Source organism: Tupaia chinensis, unplaced genomic scaffold, assembly GCF_000334495.1.
Source record: "Tupaia chinensis unplaced genomic scaffold, TupChi_1.0 Scaffold000361_2, whole genome shotgun sequence".
NCBI classification, from domain to species: Eukaryota; Metazoa; Chordata; class Mammalia; order Scandentia; family Tupaiidae; genus Tupaia; species Tupaia belangeri.
In genome coordinates this window covers 2,897,643-2,905,838 of record NW_006159858.1, presented here as the reverse complement: position 1 = coordinate 2,905,838, position 8,196 = coordinate 2,897,643, and the positions used below count along the sequence as shown (strand labels likewise).

The window sequence follows — 8,196 nt, the reverse complement described above, 5'->3', positions numbered from 1 at the left end:
CCCGGCCCGACTCGGGTCGCTGCCCCTCGGCCTCCCTGCGGAAGCTGCGGCCCTGGCCCTCGAATCCAGGCCCCGATCCGCCCCGGCCTCATGCGGTGGCTCCGTTCGGGCCCATCCAAGCCGGGCCGCTCCGGGCCTGCCACCTCCTTCGCCCTCTGCCGGGCGACGACCGGCCGCAAAGTCTGCCCCGGACGAGCAGGTTGCCGCACCTCACCGAATTTAAGGCGAAGAGAAAAGAGCCAGAAATCCCCGATGCGGCGGCAGCTGCGGCGGAGTCTCCTCTGCGACCGGAACTAACGCGAGGAGGAGGGAAGAGGTGCCACTCCCGCCCCGGCCACTGTCCTATCGCGAGATTTTCTCCCTGGCACCACCCGCGATCCTCCCTGATCGCGGCCTGGAGCCTCTGCCTTGCTGCTCGTTAGGGTTTAGGGTGGGAGCCGGGAAGACGGGGACAGAGGGCGCGGCTCGAGCCCTCCTTATTCCCTTGCTGGGCTCCAGGCTGCTCGGACACTTCCTGGATGGCCTGTGTGCCCTCCACCTCGACGACTGCAGCCCCTTACTCACGGAGGGCTCGGAAGGAGGCAGCCCCGCCTGGCCCGAAGTTAGCGCCTTCCCTGCCGGCCCCCTCCAGCCCCGGAAGTCGGAGCCCGAGGGCTGGGAGCGCTTGGACCCGCGGGCCAAGGGCGGACGCGGGGCTCTAGCTAGGATCCAGGAGGCCACGCCTCGCCCCCGCTGGGTCGAGTTGTCCCAGCTCCCGCTGGCGAAGTCCGAAGCAGCCGACATTGCTTTGCGGTGCTGGCTGGGTGGGGTCCTGGGTCGCACGCTTGGGAGTGAGCAGGACGCAGCGAGGGTTGTGGGGGGAAGACGGCCACGCCTTGCTGCTGGTTCTGCCCTGGTCTCCCAAGTGTGGTGCATGTGGGGGACTTGTTAAGCAGATTGCTGGGCCCCGCCGGTGGAGCTGCTCTGTTGTATTCAAATCAGCGTGAGACTAAGAGGACTTTAAGTTTTAGCCAAGTTAAAGGAGATTTTTTTATTAACCTGGCAGCTACAAGAGGACTCAGGTCACTCCAAACCTTGCAGCCCCTAAGCAGAGGGGAAGAAGGTTTAGAAAGGCAGAAACCACAACAGCAAAGAAAAACAATAACGTAAAAACTGGGTCTTGCGAGAGCAGTTTACAAAAACCGAAAAAGCAAGTTATCAGGAAGGACATTCAAGAATGACAGTGGACGTCTGCTGTTTGTAAGCATTCAGTGAGAAATTTTAGGTGGCACATATGGGTCAGGTCACGGGGAAAGGGAAATGGGACCAGAATCATTCAAAATGGAGGTGCACATGCTTCATTTCCCACTAGTTTTTTCTTTTTTTTTTTTTGAGAGGTTCTCCCTCCCCGCTCGCTGTAGGGTACAGAGACAGAGAGACAGAAAGCGAGAAAGCACCCTACAGGGGGGTGGCCATGCAGCAATCCCGCAATCCCTTCTCCTCCATTCTCTCGGGATCTTGGGCACCCACGCACACGTGCCGGGGCATGAGCTTAAGCCACGGGGTCTGGGACTTGAACCGTGGTCAGCCCGCTTGGGAGTTCAGCGACATAGCCAGCCATTAAGCTAACTGCTGGTCCGTCTCCCCCCAACACACACTCTGGTTTTAAGGAAATGAGTCAAATCATTGACTCCTCAGTGCTTAATGGGAGTGGCTGATACTGTTAAGGATTAGGAGCTTAATTTAATACATTTAATAGGCTGCTGAGTAAACTGAGTGAAATGTCTGTGGATGCAGGGACTGAGTAGGAGTTCTAGGAAGATAAAGGTGAGGGGTCCTGCTTCCGCAGTCAGCAGGGTACTCAGCCAAGGTGTCCAATCAAACATCTGTTGGTACCAATTCTGGGATTGTTTGCACTGCCTTTTGCGTTGTTCAATGTTATTTCTAAGGCTAGGCTTTCCTTGATCACTCCAGATTTATTAGCCTACAAACAGCAATCTTCTCCCAAAGCGACATAAAGTCCTCCCTGTTGGAGAAATATTAAGTTCTCCTATTTTGGAGAACTACTTGTGCTAGTGAATGTACTTGGTCATGTAGTTGAGATATTAAATGCTCTAAATGGCCTAAATCTGCATGGATGAGCTTAGAGAGCTCCCAGAGTTGTAGGTCTCCCTGGATGAGAGATGCCCACCCCACTGCTGTAGAGCCAGCTATGCCTAGCCCCACAAGCAGGGGTACAAGGACAGGAGCAGCCTTTTTCCAGCGGGTAAGGGACAGGGGAGGCTACATTAGCGCTTCTCCAGCATTTCCCGAATAAACTGAGACTCGGAGAATAATTTGAACAAGGAAACAGAAATTGACTTCAGAAGCTGAGACACGTTGTGAGAGTCCTGTGTTACAGACCCACCAAGTATGGTTGGGAGCCTGGTATGTGACTTGGGTATTATTAATAAGATAGGTGGAGTTACAAAACTGCAAGTAAGTAGAGTCACTAGAGGTCTTATTTACTAAACATGTTCCCCTTTCTTGGATATCCCCTAGAGTGGGAGGTTATTCATGCAATGACCAGTGGTGTTAATCAGGGGATATTCTGTTCTGATGTCCGTGGGATATGGGGGCTTCCAGTGGAGGCAGCTAAGTCAGATTGGGACTAATTGAGAAGACAGTGTACGGCTGACAGAGATAGGTGAAGTGTCAGGCAGGGGTGTCCTTGAAATTTCCAAGCTAGGGGTCAGGGTGTGTTGGCTGGGAGGCAATGGCTGATCGGAGCCAAAAGTGAGTTCATTATACTGGTTAGGGGACCTAAGAGGAGCAGGGTCCAAAGCGGCCTTCTCCTTTGAATAGTGAAAATGGTCCCTGGATCATTTCCACGTATATACAGCCTAATCCCGCAGGTCTTTCCCTCATCCCACAAGGGATGCGTGGCTTGTTTTACACTAATGTGGAAGGGGTTACAGTGACTAATGTTACATGGGTTAGGGGCAGGTAAACGAGTGATAGCCAGTCATTTGTCAGCAGCTGAGGCCGCCTTGAGTCTGGGGTGGTGCAGCCAAGTCGGGATTCCAACGACCTTCACAGCAGTCGGTGTAGTAAGGGTGATGATGTAGGGTCCTTTCCAAGCAGGAGTCAGTCCTGGGGTCATAGATTTCTTAACCCACACAGAGTCACTTGGCTGGAAAGGGTGGACAGGGTCTGAAGCAGGCACTGGTGAGACAGACATGGTTGTAAGCAGCCTTCTGGGATGAATCTAGAGCCTGTAAGAGCTTGAGCAAGGTATGGTTATGGAGTTCGGTTCTCATTTCTTCCTGTAATCTCAAGAGGAGAGGGGGAGGTCTCTTGAACATTATCTCATAAGGGGACAACCCCTCCAGGTAAGGAGTGCATCTTACCTGTAAAAGAGCCAAGGGGAGCAGGGTGACCCAGTTTTCACCAGTCCCTAGAGTAAGCTTAATTAAGGTCTCTTTTAAAGACCTTTTCAGGGCCAGCAGGTTGCATGATGGCACTGGATTCCCACTGGCCGTGATTCAAGTCCTGAATCAAGTGGCTTGTTTTCTCACTTTCCCTCTCTCTGTCTGTCCGATCAAACTGGAAAGTAACAACAATAATAAGCAAAGTTAAATAAAATAATTCTTTTAAAAAATAAATAAAGTCCTGTTCATACATTGTACCTGCCCAGAACTCCAGGGCCAGTAGGCACAGTGTAATTTCCATTTAATATTTAGGGCCTTTGCCAAATCTTGTGATATCTTGGGCACAAATGCAGGCCCATTATCTAACCCAATTGTCATAGGCAATGCAAACCTAGGGATAATTTCCTGGAGCAATTTCTTTGTAACTGGAATAGCAGTTTCTGATTTAATGGGGAAGGTTTCAACCTACCCTTGAAAAAGTATCTGCATAGACTAGGAGATTCCTATACTCATTCACAGGGGGTTTGATTTCTGTAAAATGTTCCCCTGGGGAGGTGCCTTGAGCCCAGATTCCCATGGGTGTCTCTCCTGACGGCTTGGCATTTCATTGGGCACGGGTAGTGCGCCTAGAAGTGATACTGTTCACTAAACTTATCAGGCCTGGAACACAGTATTTACCCCTTGTTAATCCTGTTAGTTTCATCTGTCCTAGATGAGTCATCTGGTGCAGCTGGCCTATTAGTGTCCGACCCAGGACCTCAGGAATAATCAGTCTGTCATATAGTAGCCTCAGCCATCCAGACAGCTCCCGGACTGCTTGTTTTCTCTTAGCAAATTCTTCTTCTTTCTTTGGGTAGGTAGGTGAGATAGGAAGGCTTGGATCTGGCATTGCAACAAGGACTCAGAGAGGCCTCACTGGCTTTAGGGCGGCCTCTCAAGCCACTTGTTCTGTGGCCTGATTTCCTCTAGCCTTGATGGAATCTCCTTTTTGGTGGCCTTTACAGTGCACAGTAGCCACTGCTTTAGGTATCCAAATGGCTTCCAGTGGAGCCAAAATTTCTTCTTTGTTTTTAATGTTCTTTCCAGCTGAGGTTAGAAGGCCCCTTTCCCTCTAGAGTGTCCCATAGACATGGGCGGTAGCAAAAGCATACCGGCTATCATTATACATTCTCAGCCTTCCCTTTTGCCCATCGCAAGGCCTGTATGAAGGCACTAAGTTATGCCTTTTGGGCTGATGTTCCCCTGTTAAGGGACTGAGACCATATGGTCCACTCTTGTGTAACCACAGCTGCCCCCATGTACCTGACCCCTTCTTGAACAAAACTGCTCCCATCTGTGAAAAGGATCTCACCTGCTGACAGTAGTGGGGTGTCCTTCAAATCCGACCTGGTGGACTGTCTTATATCAATTGTGTCGAAACAGCCATGTATAGGCTCATTGCAGTCTTCATCTGGGAGTAGGGTAGCAGGATTCAGAGCTCTGGCCTTCTAGAACCTAATTCAAGGCTGATCTAGTAAAAGAGCCTGGTACTGAGTCTCTTGAGTGTTTGAGATTCATCTTTCAAGAGTAGCCTAGAGAAGCATCTCAACTGCATGGGGACAGGGAAGATAAGTTTCTGCCCCAAGGTCAATTTGTAGGTCTCTTACTAGCATGGCTGTAGCTTCCACTGCCCAGAGGTATGTCAGCCATCCAGAGCCCACTGCCAATTCTTTTTGACAGGTATGCCACTGACCGCTTCTAAGGCCCTAAAGGTTGGGTAAGGACCCCTTTTGCTATGCCATTTTTCTCATTGATAAAGAGATGGAAAGGCTTTCTGGTGATTTTTGGGAGAGCCAAGGTGAGGGGATGAGACAAGGGCCTGTTTTAAATCTTTTTTTTTTTTTTTTTTTTGAGAGGTTTTTTTGCTATAGTTGCGCGTGCGCTCGCCAGACAGAGAGAGACATAGAGACAAAAAGCGAGAAATCACCCCCCAGGGGGGATGGTTACACCAGAATCCCTTCTCCTCTATTCTCCTCTCAGGATCTTGGGCACGCACGCACACGTGCCTGGCGTGAGTTTTAAGCCACTGGGTCTAGGACGCAAACCACGGTCGACTACGTGGGAGTCCAGCGACAAAGCCATTACGCTAACTGCTGGTTCCCTTAAATCTTCAAAGCCCTTTTATTCAACCTCAGTCCATGTCAGTAGTTGGGAGCTCCCCTTGCTACCATAAAGGGGCTGGCTATTTCAGCAAACCTTGGAATCCAAGGGTGACAGTAGCCAATAGCCCCTAGGAACTCCCAAACTTGTTTCTTTGTTTTTGGTGGAGGAATGCACAGTATTGTCTCAATGCACCCAAATGATAGTTCACTTGTCTTCCCAGATATGGTACCCCAGATTGGTAAGTGACTGACTACACAGCTCGCCTTTTTAGCTGAGACCGGATAGCCCAGATTCTGCAGGGTGTCCAGGAGGTCTCAGCAGCCTTTTTATGGGTTTTCTCATCCTCAGAAGTGTGGAGGAGAAGGTCACCAGCATACTGAAGAAGGCTACATTCAGGGTGTATCAGGAGGAACACCTGTAGGTCTGAACTCAGAGCTCCTTCGAAAAAGGTAGGCGAGTTCTTATAGCTCTGAGGTAACCTTGCCCATGCCAGTTGTCCTAAATACCCCTCTTCAAGGTCAGTCCATTCAAAAGAAAAATTGGTTGACTAATGGCGACCAAGGAAATGCTAAAGAAGGCGTCTTATAGATCTAGCACAGTGTAAAAGCGGTGGTCTGGGGAGAGAAGACTTAATAAGGTGTATGGGTTAGGCACAGTTGGATGGATCATCACTACCAGCTTATTAACTTCTCTCAGATCCTAAACTGGCTGATAGTCCTTGGTGCCTGGTTTCAGGACGGGGAGCAGAGGAGTATTCCAGGGAGACTGAAAGGGAACTAAGATTTTCGCTTGGCGTAACTGGCTGATGTGCACAAGCAATGCCCCTTCTGGCTTCTAGGCCCGTAGAGTATTGTTTTACTCTGATTGGGGTGGTTGTGACTAACAACTGTCTGACCACTGGGGGGCCAATGACTAGCCAGACCTTGTTCTCTGCCCAGATCTTTGGGAAGTGAGGTTGTAGTTTCTGCCAGATAAGAGTTTTCTTGACCAAGGGTGACAGTAGCCAATAGCCCCTAGGAACTCCCAAACTTGTTTCTTTGTTTTTGGTGGAGGAATGCACAGTATTGTCTCAATGCACCCAAATGATAGTTCACTTGTCTTCCCAGATATGGTACCCCAGATTGGTAAGTGACTGACTACACAGCTCGCCTTTTTAGCTGAGACCGGATAGCCCAGATTCTGCAGGGTGTCCAGGAGGTCTCAGCAGCCTTTTTATGGGTTTTCTCATCCTCAGAAGTGTGGAGGAGAAGGTCACCAGCATACTGAAGAAGGCTACATTCAGGGTGTATCAGGAGGAACACCTGTAGGTCTGAACTCAGAGCTCCTTCGAAAAAGGTAGGCGAGTTCTTATAGCTCTGAGGTAACCTTGCCCATGCCAGTTGTCCTAAATACCCCTCTTCAAGGTCAGTCCATTCAAAAGAAAAATTGGTTGACTAATGGCGACCAAGGAAATGCTAAAGAAGGCGTCTTATAGATCTAGCACAGTGTAAAAGCGGTGGTCTGGGGAGAGAAGACTTAATAAGGTGTATGGGTTAGGCACAGTTGGATGGATCATCACTACCAGCTTATTAACTTCTCTCAGATCCTAAACTGGCTGATAGTCCTTGGTGCCTGGTTTCAGGACGGGGAGCAGAGGAGTATTCCAGGGAGACTGAAAGGGAACTAAGATTTTCGCTTGGCGTAACTGGCTGATGTGCACAAGCAATGCCCCTTCTGGCTTCTAGGCCCGTAGAGTATTGTTTTACTCTGATTGGGGTGGTTGTGACTAACAACTGTCTGACCACTGGGGGGCCAATGACTAGCCAGACCTTGTTCTCTGCCCAGATCTTTGGGAAGTGAGGTTGTAGTTTCTGCCAGATAAGAGTTTTCTTGAGGTGGCCCCTGGAGCAGTGCAAGGACTGCCCTTTCTTGGAGCAAATATTCTTCAGATAGGGGATAGGTGACAAGTATTTTAGGCTAGGGTGGAGGCTCAGGACCCTGACTATCTGTAGAGAGAACAGTCCTCTCTTCTTTAAATGAGATAGTGGCTTTTAATTGTCATAGGAGTTCCTTGCCCAGAAGAAGGTAGGGGCATTCAGGGATGACCATAAAGAAATGAGTTACAGTATTGTTTCCCAGGTCCACTATCCTTTCCAATGTCCATGGGCATAGAGACAACTGTCTTGGCATTCCTTGTATGGAGGTTTTCTTTCTTGTGATTGGTCCCATGGGATTGGTTAAAACAGAGTAAGCTGCACCAGTGTCAACCAGAAAACTAGCAGGCTTGCCTCCTATCTTCAGAGTGACCATGGGCTCCTGGGAGCTCATTGAGAAAGAGCCCCAGCTTTGTCAGTCTTCCTCCAAGCTGAGGACCTTTTCCTTTCCTCTTTCTCTCCTTTTTGGTTCTGGGCAATCCCTTGACCAGTGTCCCTTCTTACCACAATGTCGACATTAGCCCTTAGCTAATGGGGGTTTTGACCCTTCCTTTTAATTCCCTGGCCCTGCTTTCCCACACCTCCATGTGTTCTAGCTCCCTCAATGTGGCTATAACATCTCTTGCAATTTTTAAAATTTTGTTTATTCTCTAGGGAGTTTCTCACATTGAAAACTTTCTGAGTAATTTCTAATAATTAGGACCTTCATTCCCTCAAATCTCTCTAGCTTTTCGAGATTTTTCTGATGTCTA

The 8,196-nt window shown here is 49.4% G+C and overlaps 1 protein-coding gene across 2 annotated transcripts in view; it reads right to left on the bottom strand.

Moving 5' to 3' along the window:
- BZW1 (basic leucine zipper and W2 domains 1) overlaps positions 1-331 on the bottom strand; it is a 20,107-nt gene extending 19,776 nt beyond the window's left edge. The window contains exon 1 of one of the 2 annotated variants that reach the window (XM_006152999.3): positions 210-331. The gene's annotated coding sequence lies outside the window, so the exon portion shown is untranslated. The remainder of the gene's footprint in view (positions 1-209) is intronic. The other variant, XM_006152998.3, reaches the window with a different exon arrangement.
- Between the last annotated feature and the right edge of the window lie 7,865 nt (positions 332-8,196).